Source organism: Bison bison, unplaced genomic scaffold (assembly GCF_000754665.1).
Source record: "Bison bison bison isolate TAMUID 2011002044 unplaced genomic scaffold, Bison_UMD1.0 scf7180017861807, whole genome shotgun sequence".
NCBI classification, from domain to species: Eukaryota; Metazoa; Chordata; class Mammalia; order Artiodactyla; family Bovidae; genus Bison; species Bison bison.
Window position 1 is genome coordinate 27,991 of NW_011492379.1, and position 13,858 is coordinate 41,848.

The following is a 13,858-nucleotide window of genomic DNA, read 5'->3' on the forward strand; positions in this document are numbered from 1 at the left end:
TTTTTTTTTGTATGATTGATTCACCAGATGGGGTTTTAATTTTAATGGCATGATGCTTTTAAGTTCATTTTTGTGACACAAGCTCCTAATGGGTTATCACAGAGTAGGTTCTCAACAAACTTTTATTGAGAATAGATATATGAGTAGACGATACAGAGTGATCTTATAAAAAACCTGGCCATCTAAGCAGAACAAATAATAAACGATAGAAAAGAAACATAATTTTCAGTGGGATCCAGGTAATTCAGTCAGTTCTGGGAAAGTACCAGAGAGAAAGGCTCTGATACAAGGTGCTGATATTGAAATGTATAGAGTTATGAGCAGCTAGCTGTAATTTCGGTGCTGTATGACAGAGCAGGAAACAGCTTTCAAATGAAATCAGTATGGAAAAGGGGTGACTTCCCAACTTCAGCTGAATCGCCTTTTTCACTGGAAGTGGTGTTTCTCCCCCTCCACCCCTCAGAAGATGACTTCCTGGGAGCTCTTTTGAGCATGAATGATACCAGTAAACCCCTGAAGGAAGACTCTCAGACAGAGCCCTTTTGCCTCCCTCTTGTCTGAGGGCTGCCCTCTGAAGGTAAGGGTTTTGTCAGAATAGTCCTTGCTTTCTAGGAGCAACCACGTCTGGGTAGGAAGTTAGGTGCCAGTTTTCTGAAGATTTATGTCTTATGGCTACATTCTAATTGAAAGGCCAGATTGTGTAATGAGTTAAGAGATACAGCTTTTCTTACATACTTTCATAGTTTTTCTACATCTCGGTTAGTACATTTACGGCTAATGTAAAATATTTCCTTAACTTTTCTTATCTAATAAACTAAACTTCTCGGGCTTCCCTGGGGGCTCAGATGGTAAAGAATCTGCTCGCAGTGCGGGAGACTGGGTTCAATCCTTGGGTCAGGAAGATCCCCTGGAGAAGGGAATGGCAACCCACTCCACTATTCTTGCCTCGAAAATTCCACGGACAGAGGAGTCTGGTGAGCTACAGTCCACGGGGTCACAAAGAGTCAGACACAACTGAGCAGTTAACACACACATGCGCGCGCGCACACACACACACACACACACACACACACACACACACTAAACTTCTTTGCTGGATGTGTTGTGTTACCAGAGAATTATTATATTCATGAGATATAGTAATTCTCAGTAGTCATTAGACTGAAGGGTAGACAAGTAGTTTTGCCTGAAATAATTGATTCAATGAATGAATGACCTAGCACTTTAATGAGTCAAATTCAGAGAGAAAGAGACAGATAAAAGTCTGAAATAGTTGGAGATCTCCATTTGTTGGCCAAGCAAAGGAGAAAAATTATCACCAGTATTTGGCATCCTTGTTTTTAAGAAATCTTAGTCATTTTTCTGGCCATAGCAGGTACCCAGCTGCTGAAAATGTGGCTTTCTCTGTGTATTCTGGGTAGATTTGTTCCAGAACACATAGAAGAAGAGTGTACAAAGACTTCATAGCCGTCAGACAGGCTCCTGAGAAAATGTATGCCTCACCTTTGCCAATTTTCCCCCACTATGTCCTTGCAGGTGATGACCACAGAGACAAGGTGGATTTGTTACTGTAGGTGCCATTACTTCTGCCACCAGCTTCTCCAGTACAGTGACAGTCTTCTTTGTGCATGGAAACTCTGCTCTTTCCTGTGTTGCAGTGGATACCTCCTGCAGATAAGAAATGGTTAACTGAGAAATGCTCATGTTGGGATATCATCGATGAGACTTTAATTTGGGCATGGTGACTGTTTCCCTTGCTTCCACTTGACTCAATCCCAGGAGCCTCAGTAGAGGAAATTATATTGCACAAGAAACTCAAAGTGATGGAATTGCTTAGTACTCCCATAAATATACATTTATAATTTTCATTTGCCATGTAGTAAATTAAAAAAATAAGATCTATTAAATTTTTTCAAAAATTCAAAGCATATCTAAACATCTAATATATAAATTAAGTGCCCTTTTCTCTCCTAATCCTATCTCCGAGTTTTCCTCTATTAAGGGAGTTGTGTGCCTTCTTTAAGTAGATAGATGCACACACACAGACACAAGCTATTTTAGGGGGTTCTGGAAATAGAGCTATATTGTACACATTATTCTGCAAATTTGCTTTCATTTAACAGTTTTTTCAATGCCCTTTTTTCTGTTTCAGTAATACATATCTGTGTCATCTGTTGAATGACTGCATGATTGTTTTGTACATGAAATATAATTAAATGTTTCAAACATTTCTTATTCATAGATATTTATGTTAGTACCAAATTCTGTGCAGTGAACCTCCCTATATATCAATAATTTGCATTTGTCTATTATATCATAATAAATTACTTAGCAGTTAAAATACTGGGATTAAGTATATGCATATTTCAAATTTTGAAAATGATTGCATGATTTCCTTAAATACATGGTAACAACTTAATCCTCAAATGAACATGAATGAGATTGCCAACTTTCCCACTATCTCACAGATAATGAATTTTATGAATATTTGAAATCTTTGCCAGTGTGATAGCCCAAACTATTGTCTTAAATTGTATTTCTTTTGTTTTTGAGTTTGATCATTTTTTCATATGTTTATTAGCCATCTGTATTTTTTATTTTCTTTTTATGTCCAATTTTGGGGCTGCGGGGAGGTTTTAGTCCTTTGCTGATTTCAAAGAGCTCATTTATTATTGGGGGAATAAGCTTTGGATTGTCACGCATTACAGATATTTTTTACACACTTTTAAGCTTCGTTTTTGTTATAAGAATGTATTTGATTGTTATATGTCCAGGTATAACCATGTTTACTTCTATGGCTTCTGAGTTCATGTCATTTTGGAAAGATATTTATACTGATCCCATAGAACTCTTCACCTATGTTAACTTCTAATTCTTTTGTGTTTTTTTAATTCAAGTTCTTAAATCACAGAAATTTTTTTATTTGAAATCTTAAAGTTGCCAAGTTATTTGCCATTACCTGCGATTATTTGCCAATAATTGCCCATTTATCTGTAACGCCATCTTACACATATGCTGTATTCTCATCTGTGACTGACTCCATTTTTGTTCTGTGGGTTGTGTGTCTCTTCTTCTGCCTCCTGTCTCGTGTCTTCTCTTAGAAGAAATTACAGTTTAGACTGCAATTTCATTGACTTTTAATAAATTAATTTAGGGGAGAATTGGTTTTTAATAATAGTCTTCCTATTCAAGGACAAGGTATGTCTTTCTTTTTATTCAGTAATTTTAATTATTGTTAATATTTTCACTTTGTGGCAGGAGTATCTTTTTTCAGTTTATTTTCTTACTTGATAATTTTTCTGTATCTGAAAAGTTTTGTGTTGTTTTAGGGGTAAGTGGTCTCCTTCCTCTTTTTCATGGAGTTTCTTTTTTTTTTTTTCAAATTACATACTAAATCCTTTGAAAATACTGATAGTTGTGATTTTCCTCTCCCGGATTATCTGGATTGTGGAAATATCACCCACCCTTGATTTAGTTAGGTTTTAATGGACCCTTCTTGGTTTGACCAGCATGTTTCTGGTCTATTACACAAAAAGACTCTCAGAGACAGCTATAAGCAAGCAAAGCTGAGTTTATTAAAACTACAACAGAAAGGGAAATAGTACTTTGACAAGGTTTAGTAGTATTTCAAAAGCAGGAAATTAAGGTTGTGAGGGATGGGATGACGGTTTAAGGTAGGAATTTCAAGGCAGAAAACTGTCTTGTTGTTTAGTCATTACGTCATATCTAACTCTTTTGCAACCCCATGGCTCCTCTGTTCATGGGATTTCCCAGACAAGAATACTGGAGTGGGTTGCCATTTCCTTCTCCAGGGGATCTTTCTGACCCAGGGATTGAATCCACATCTTCTGCATTGGCAGGTGGTTTTCTTTACCACTGAGTCACCAGGGAAGCAAGGAACTGGTTAGGAGAGGGCAAAATTCATCCTGTGAGAGTTTAAACTTGGTGAAAGAGTAAGATGAAAATGTTGATTGAATTTAGATAATCAAATTTTTGTCTGATGAATGAGCTATTTCCCTATGTGAATAATATATTATCAATGATAGAAGAACTGTTTGGGTAGATGAACAAATTTGAGTGTATTTGTTGGTTTACAGTTCTGTCTTGTTTATAAGACCCTGATGGGGGTGGTATCAGGTCTTATTAGTTCCAATAGTTAAGTTATTTTGATGTAAATGATCTCAGTCATCAAAATGCCAATTTTAAATTTGAGATTCTTATATATTATGTTAGGTAAAGTCTCTTAGCTTCTATATATTTCTTAAGGAATTTTCATCAAAACCAAGTGGTGAAATGTAACCAAATACTTTTTGCATAAACAATTATATTATTCTTTAAACTTTTGTCATTGTGAAATAATCCATTTTTACTATTGAAATTTTTTTATTCCTTTTATTGTTCATTCAACAAATTCCTTTTGGTTTTAATTTCACTATTGAATTATGAGTATCTTCGTTTGATTTGGAATTTTTGCAGGAATACTGCTAACTGAAATTGATCTGTAATTTTATTTTTTGTTCTATTTTTGTCATGTTTGTATATTGGATTTTCTGATTGTGTTTAAATAATTTTAGGATTTTCTTTTTATTCTGTGCTCTAGAATAGGTTGGAAAGCTTTAGCTTTCATCAGCAGTTAAGCAAACACATAATTTAAGTCATCTGAACTCTCCTTTGTGTTTTTGGTGGTTTTCACATTTTCTATGGTTATTGCTTATTTTTTGTTTTATACCTTACATTTAACTTGTTTCCTAGTAGAAAATCACAGTCAAGTAGATTTTCAAACACAGTAGAATGAAGTAATACAAAATGTTCATTAATTTCTCTCATTTCAACTAATATCCATTTCCATCCAGTTTTGATTATTTCTGCTGTGTCTTTTTTAATGTAATAAGTTTGACTCATGGATTTTTAGTATCACTCATTGTCCATTCCCCTGTTCCCCAGTCAGCTCTCTGGTATTACTTATAAGTGTATCTTTTTAATGTTTTAATTTATTTATTTTTTCTACATTCCCTTGTGGTTTTTTTCCTAATGAATTCTTAAACATGTGTAATTCATTGATTTTAAATTGTTCTTGGTAATGGAAGACTTCCTCTGTTCTGATTTTTATAAAAATTCATAATTAACACATTGTAAGCATACAGAGTATAAGGAGAAAAGAACTATGACCTTGCAAATACCAGTAATCCAGGTTCTACCACATTTTGCCATATTCACTTCATGACGCTTTTAAAGTATTTTTAAATAAGTTAGAGAACTCATAACACTGATTTCCTCCAGAAGCATTTTACATTTTTCACTTTCATTTTTCAAATCATAATATATGTTATAAAATTCAAAATTTGCAAAGGGATTTTCACCTTTTCAGTGAAAGGTAATTTACCTTTTCAGTTCTATCTTCCATAGCCACCCAATTTCCCTTTCCTGGAGACAGCTAGTCTTATGGTTTCTTGTGTCTCCTTTCAAACATATATATACACACATCACAAATACACATCCCAAAATGTGTGTGAGTATATACATAGATACACACACCCACACATACTTTTGTAATGTTCTGTACTTCCTTTTATTTTATATATTTATGTAATATATAAATATTTTTAATATTTCTAACAGATACCTCATATCAGTAATGAGAACTTTCTTACTTTTTAATATTTATACTTTTATGTAGGTAAAATTAATATAGTTAAATTCATGCATCTTAATTGTGTAATTCAATGAGTTTTCTTAAAAGTATATACCCATGTAACTGTCACCTTATTCAGGAAGTAGAATGTTTTTATTACTTGAGAACTTCCTCTACTGCTTCCTTCCTCCTAAGCCTAATTCTCATAGGAGACAATATTCTGATTTCTATCGTCATAGATTAGTTTTACCTGTTCTTGCAATTAATTAAATTGAATCACACAGTATATGTCTGACTTCTTCCACTCATCATAATGATATTGAGATTTATACACATTATTCCCTGTACCAGTAGGTTTAAATTTTTTCTATTTAATTGTAAAGTAGAGTAATATTCCATTGAATGGGACTATTACAGTTTATTATTCATTCTCCTGTTGATGGGCATGAGGGTTGTTTCCAGTTTTTAGTTATTTTGAATATGTTGGCAAATCTTTCATACAATTACCTAAAAATGGAATTTGCTTGATTGTAAGATATAGTTTGCTTAATTTTATGAGAAACTGTCATAGAGTTTTCTAAATAGGTGAAACTTTTCACACTCATACCTGTGATATATGATATTTTCTACTATCCATCATCACCAATATTTGAAGTTGTCATTCTCATACTCACTTGAGTAAGTGTGAGATCTTATCTTATTGTGACTTCAGTTTATAGTTTGGTCATTTAAGAAGATACATTTTTATAAGATTAGCTGCCAGTTATAAATCTTTGGTAAAGTTTCTGTTTAATTTTTCCTAAAATTTTATTTATTATTTTGAAATAATTTTTAGACTTACAGGAAATTTTCCAAAAATAGTACAGAGGATACTTGTGTATTCTTTACCCTGATTTTCTAATGTTAACATCTTATATAACCATTTTATAATATTTATACTTAAAGCAATCTTTGAAATATGTAAATACTATTGGTTAGTCTGAAGACCATAATTTTATTTTATTGTTTACCCCGTGGATGTTCGTCACATTGTTTTTTTAATTAATCAACTTATTTTAATTGGAAGATAATTACTTTACAGTATCGTGGTGGTTTCTGCCATACATCAACATCAATCAGCCAAAGGTGCACATGTGTCCCTCCATCCTGAACCCCCCTCCCATTTCCCTCCCCACCCCATCCCTCTGGGTTGTCCCAAAGCACCAGCTTTGGGTGCCCTGATCATGCATCGAACTTGCGATGGTAGTCTATTTTACATATGGTAATATACATCTTTCAGTGTTGTTCTTTTAAATCATCCCACTCTTGCCTTCTCCCACATAGTCCAAAAGTCTGTTCTTTACATCTCTTTTGCTGCCTTGCATATAGGATTGTCATTACCATCTTTCTAAATTCCATATATAGGCATTAGTATATTGTATTAGTGTTTCTCTTTCTGACTTAATTTCACTGTGTATAATAGGCTCCAGTTTCATCCATCTCATTAGAACTGACTCAAATGTGTTCCTTTTCATAGCTGAGTAACATTCCATTGTGTAAATGTACCACAACTTCCTTATCCATTCATGTGTATATGGGCATCTAGATTGCTTCCATGTCCTAGCTATTGTAAATAGTGCTGCAGTGAACATTGGGGTACATGTATCTCTTTCAATTCTGGTTTCCTTCGTGTGTATGCCCAGCAGAGAGGTTGCTGGGTCGTATGGCAGTTCTATTTCCAGTTTTTTAAGGAATCTCCACTCTCTTCTCCATAGTAGCTGTTCAATTCAGTTCAGTCGCTAAGTCATGTCCAATTCTTTGTGACCGCATGGACTACAGCATGCCAGGCTTCCCTGTCCCTCACCAACTGCCAGAGCTTGCTCAAACTCATGTCTGTTGAGTCAGTGATGCCATCCAACCATCTCATCCTCTGTCATCCCCTTCTCCTCCTGCCTTCAATATTCCCTAGCATCAGGGTCTTTTCCAGTGAGTCAGTTCCTCACATCAGGTGGCCCAAGTGTTGGAGTTTTAGCTTCAGCATCAGTCCTTCCAATAAATATTCAGGACTGATTTCCTTTAGGATGGACTGGTTTGATCTCCTTGCAGTCCAAGGGACTCTCAAGAGTCTTCTGCAACACCACAGTTCAAAAGCATCAATTCTTTGATGCTCAGCTTTCTTTATAGTCAAATTCTTATATCCATACATGACTATGGGAAAACCCATAGCTTTGACTAGATGAACCTTTGTCTGCAAAGTAATGTCTCTGCTTTTTAATATACTGTCTAGGTTGCTTATAGCTTTTCTTCCAAGAAGCAAGTGCCTTTTAATTTCATGGCTGCAGTCACCATCTGTAGTGATTTGGAGCCCAAAAAATAAACTGTCATTGTTTCCCCATCTATTTTCCATGAAATTATAGAACCAGAGGCCATGATCTTGGTTTTCTTAATGTTGAGTTTTAAGCCTACTTTTCAGTCTCTTCTTTCACTTTTATCAAGAGACTCTTTAGTTCCTTTTCACTTTGTGCCATAAGGGTGGTGTCACCTGCATAACTGAGGTTATTGATATTTCTCCCAGCAATCTTGATTCCAGCTTGTGCTTCATCCAGCCCGACATTTTGCATGATGTACTCTGCATATAAGTTAAATAAGCAGGGTAACAGTATACAGCCTTGATGTACTCCTTTCCCAATTTGAAACCAGTCCATTGTTCCATGTCTGGGTCTAACTGTTGCTTCTTGACCTGCATACAGGTTTCTCAGGAGACAGGTGAGGTGGTCTAGTATTCCCATCTCTAAGAATTTTCTAGTTTGTTGTAATCCACATCGTCAATAGTTTAGTCAGTGAAGCAGAAGTAGATGTTTTTATGGGATTCTCTTGCTGTTTCTGTGATTCAGCAGATGTTGGCAACTGAATTTCTGGTTCCTCTGCCTTTTCTAAAATCCAGCTTATACATCTGGAAGCTCTCAGGTCATGTCCTGTTGAAGTCTAGCTTGAAGGATTTTGATCATTACCTTGCTAGCATGAGAAATGACCACAGTTGTGGTGTTGTTTGAACATTCTTTGTGATTGTAATGAAAGTGATCTTTTCCAGTCCTGTGTCCACTGCTGAGTTTTCTAAATTCACTGGCATATTGACTGCAGCACTTTAACAGCATCATCTTTTAGGATTTTAATTGGCTCAGCTGGAATTCCATCACTGGATAAAATGTTTTAAAGCTTCTTTGTAGTTTTCTTTAAATCTCATGGGTTTTGTGCAATTTTTGCTTTATAAAATCTAATTCTATGGTATTTACACTTAATGGAGTCAATTCAGTTTTATCTTCGTGTGGATTGCAATCATCTTATTTTTCTATTGAAAGCTCTTTAAATTTCTGGTGTGTTATTTTGAAAAACATTTTGTTGCATTATATTTTTAAGGTTAATATGACTTTTTAGATGAGATATTATAATCTTTTTCTCATTTATATGACAGGAAGTGCTGTTTTTATTTGCATATGCCATTTTATAATCCTCTCGTTTTAAAGTGACTTATGGTGTTTTATATGACTTTAATCTGTTTTTATGTAACTTGTATTTCCTCCATTTTACTCATTTAGAAGATATATTGCGTGTGTGTTTTGCTTAGGTTACATACATACCTTTAAATTATATGGTGAAGCAAACATATATTTTAATTTGATGAACTTAATAGAGGCTTTCTTTTCTGAGAGAAGAAAATATCACATATCTAGGGTGTGTCTTCTAATTATTACCTCCCAGCAATGGACAGGTATTTGGGATTCAGTGTCAGGTTGCCTATTTTAGGACAAGGGGAGTCTGGTCACTGTACTCTTCTTTCCCTTCCAACCCAACTTTGGGAACTCAAGGAACACCTAGTCCACCCTCCATCCCTGCCCCCGATCCTCAAGATCCCTGCTGATACACTACACTCCGTGCTTAGGGGTCACAACTGTCCTCTGGGAAGCAGCATTGACTGCTTTCCTGTGAACGATCCCATTATCTACCTGGTAATGCTCTGTTCCCACCACCTCTACACCACAGCATTGCACTGGTTTAGGGCAGCCAAGAGTGGAGAAGAGACTTGTATGATACTGTATGATAGCACTTAGGTGCTATTTAAAAACAATATGAATGAATGCACATGCAAAATAAAAACAAACTCACAGATTTAGGGGCTTCATTGGTGGCTCACTGATGAAGAGCCTGCCTGCCAGTGCAGGAGATGTGGGTTGAATCCTTGGGTCAGAATGATCCCCTGGATGAGGAAATGGCAACCCACTCCAGTATTCTTGCCTGGACAATCTCATGGACAGGGGGAGCCTGACAGGTTACAGTCCATGGGGTCACAAAGAGTCAGACATGACTTAGCAGCTACACGGTAGGATTCCTTATTCATGTAGTAAAATAATTAATAACTGACAATAAATGTTTTTATTATTACGTACACAATTAAAGGTGGTATAGTGTGTGTACAGGTATTTGGGATTCAGTGTCAGGTTGCATATTTTAAGCACTTTCATGCATTGGAGAAGGAAATGGCAACCCACTCCAGTGTTCTTGCCTAGTGAATCCCAGGGACAGGGGAGCCTGGTAGTCTACCATCTATGGGGTCACACAGAGTCGAACACAACTGAAGCGACTTAGCAGCAGCAGCAGCAGCAACAGCAGCAGCAGAGTATGTGCTGAAATGTTTGTAAATCTTTAACTTTAAAAATTCTCCAATTAACCCATATGTTTTAGAATAGTACAAATTTGATGTATAATATATGTAATTATTTTATATATGTGTCTAAATTGTGAACATACTCATAGTGCCTTTCTAAAATTGCTCTTTTAAATAATAAATGTCTTCATAAACAGATAAAGCAGCTTGGAGTGAACAGATGCTGGGAACAGCAACAATAATGGTAGTCATTATAGTAACTGAGGCAAAATTTGAACTCACATATATTTTAACTGCAGAACTATTTGCTTAACCATTTTACCTCGATTCTGTCCACATCCTTGCTTCATTTTGTTGGCATAATCTCAGATTTTAATCCCCTAGTTAACATATTGCATTTATATAACTATCTTTAATTTTAATATCCTTAGAAATATATTACACAAAGTCAAATTAGTGAATTTATTTCATTATTGGATTCTGTTTTGCAGTACCACATACACTGTATAATCAACAATAATTATGTATCAAAAAGAATTTGGTTGTCACCTCTTGCTCCATGGTACTTCCTTCACATCACTTATATCTTTTTTCCCCCATTGGAAGTAGTATATTCTCAAAAAGAACTGTTCAAGAAGCACTCTGGAAATAATATAATTCCTCAGTCTTGATATTATTAGTCACTCTTTGCATTTCCTCATAATTACCTTGATTAATCATATATCTTGGTTATAAGTAAAAGATATATTACACAATACTTTATAAGGAGAAAAGGGAATTCTTAAGCTTCTATAACCATGATGAGTCTTCAATCTCTGTGGAATCCAGGAGTCCAGGATCTAAAGAAGCATCTGACTTCTGCCGATTTCTCATCTCTTGGTTATGTTTCTTGGCTTTAATTCTACATCTTTTTTATTTAGATGACTGGCAAAAAAAAAAAAATTAAGTTCTAAAGTCAGTTTATCTATTTGAGTAAAATGTGAACTTTTTTCTCCCCTTTTGTATGTAGAAGTCCAAGAGTGGAGAAGTGGGCCTGACTTGAGTCACTAAGATGTTCACTGACTCAAAAAGAGGGACGATGAGTAGTCTGCTTATATCCCCAGTGGAGGTAGGGTACCTCATGAATATCAGCTCTTCCAATGCCTCATAATCTAGAAGAGAATGTCCTCTAAGAGAAAGGGAAATGGAGTTAGCTGCAAAAATGGCCAGCCAGCTATAAAGTTTAAATGCGACTACTTGCCACCAATGTGCCAAGTGTGCTAATGCAAGCCTTTATGACCATGCATGTCAATAATTACCACAGGCTTACATTATCAAACAATCCTACATATCACCAAATATGCATTATAACCTGATAGACAACATGAAGGACTCCCTCCCTGCTAGAGTATGTTCAATGATCAAAAGAGTTCAGCTTTCTAGGGGCTTTAAAAGGTATATGATGACAGTAGTTGGAGAGTTCCTCCTTTATGGACTATTATGACTTAAAAATTCCTTATATCAGGACTTCAGGGTTAGGCTTTAGATTTCAAATTTGTATATGCAGTTCTCTTGAAGCACATAGGCAATTTGATTGAGGAGACATCTTGAGATACGAAACATAATTGGGCACTATTATTTATCATGGTATTTAAATCAAGACTCTACCTTTAGAGAAAAAGTAGTTCTTTCTGTCTTGGCCTCAGGCTGCTGAAATGAGTAATAATGCATCACTTATTTCCTGAGGCAGTAACCTAAATGGACTCTTTTAAGGGTCAGTGATTCAGGAAATAAGTGTACATCTGGAGGTGTTGGTGAAGATTTCTCATCTCACTCTGACTTGGAAAGAATATGGCTATTGCAAATTTTCTACTTTCATGACAATTTGACCTTCAGATTCCTACATTTTATATGCAGAAAAGATCTACAAAGCTGTGTGCTATTCCCTGCTCTTAAAAGAGCAGCTTGGGATGGCACTTATTTCATTGTGGCGGCACCATGTGGCTGACTACCACACTGTTGACATTATTACATTTTTTGATAAAGATCCAAAGACTTCAGGTCATGAATATCCAAAAAGCTATGTTAATGCACTGCATTGGTATAATCTCAAAATTATTGGCAATTTTCCATTGGAAAGCCCAACCAGTTAGACATAGAATATAAGAGTATGGTAGAACTTCCTCAAAGGAACTAGGGAGTAAAGAATGTAATATATGTTAGGCACACAAATTATTCTTTTTTGCTTTGATTCCTTTCCACTGAAATATGTGTGAGCTCCCAACCTCCACCCTGCCTGCTCATCCTTCATCTCAGGCTCTTTTCATGCTATTGTAGAATTGAGTGTATAAAATTAAATTAATATTTCTCTTCCTAGCACTTATAAAATAAACAAAAGGAACAAACTTGAAAAAGAAACTGTGTCTCTAATATATAATAGAAATAGGACATTAACCTGTACTACAAATGGAAAGGTTTCATCCACCTAAATGAAAATAGTACCAGTTGAAGGAAAACACTGGAGATCATTCATTTCTCTAATTGCAATTAGAGTACTGATTTTTAAATTTTATTTGCAGACATATAAATGCAGTATTAACAACTCTTAGAAGAAGCAGCTAATTCTGTTCTGAGTAGACCATAGGGGAAGCAATACCAACTGGGTGTTATATTTATACGATTTAAAATGGCAGGGCTCAGTATTTTCTGTCTCTGACCTCTAACTGAGAATCCTGCTCTAGACAGCATACCTGGTGTCAGACCACAGGGAACCCTCTTCAGCATGTTCCAAGCTCTTTTAGGTAATATTGACCTTCCTCTACCTGGGTTTAGAGGATAATTAGATTCATCATTAACAAAATTAGAGGCATAATTTGAGAAGAAGTTAGCAAAAAATACTATCTACATAAAACTTCAGGGAGAAGTTATGTCATCATTGTTAGACTTCTTTGTAATTTTGTTTAGTTATTGTTTTTATTTGAATTACTGTCAATCTTTGTTTCATCCTTGATAAACTGTAAGCTTGAGACTGTCGTTTTCATATTTAGATACTAGTGCTTCTTATACTTTTCTGGTCATGGTATGTGTTCAATAAATACAATGATTAAAGAAATGGGCAATTATATGTATTACATATTTAGACACACATGTATGTTATATATATACACATAAAAAGCTATATATAGATTTAAGAATATGCAACTGCATATATACACGCACACATACACATTATTCTTTCAATCTGATGTGAGTTTTAGTGAGTATGAACAAATGTGTAAAGTTCAAAGGATATAATGAAGAAAGATAATTTGAGGTTAGTGTCAGAGATGCAGGTGTGATATAGACGACAGGAGTGCATTAACAACTTCACATTGTCTGTCAGCACTATGCTGAGTTCCATGAAATCAGCCAGAGGAAGGATTATGCTCTTCTTATGTCTAGTACAGTACTGGGCATAGAGTACATGCTGTAGCAGTGCTTATCTATTGAATAAATTACCAAACCTTTTTGGTAATTTATTCAATGATAAACTACCAAATGATTGATTTGAATGATTGAGTGCATGGACAAAGAGGATCTGTTCCCTGCCTGCTGTGGGAAGTTTC

At 35.3% G+C, this 13,858-nt stretch overlaps 1 long non-coding RNA gene across 3 annotated transcripts in view; it reads left to right on the plus strand.

Annotated features, from left to right (window-relative positions):
* Positions 1–2,175, plus strand: part of LOC104983149 — a 30,159-nt gene extending 27,984 nt beyond the window's left edge. For all 3 annotated transcript variants that reach the window (XR_824598.1, XR_824599.1, XR_824600.1), the window contains 2 exons: positions 464–577; positions 1,537–2,175. This is a non-coding gene — a long non-coding RNA (uncharacterized LOC104983149). The remainder of the gene's footprint in view (positions 1–463; positions 578–1,536) is intronic.
* The last annotated feature ends 11,683 nt before the right edge of the window (positions 2,176–13,858 follow it).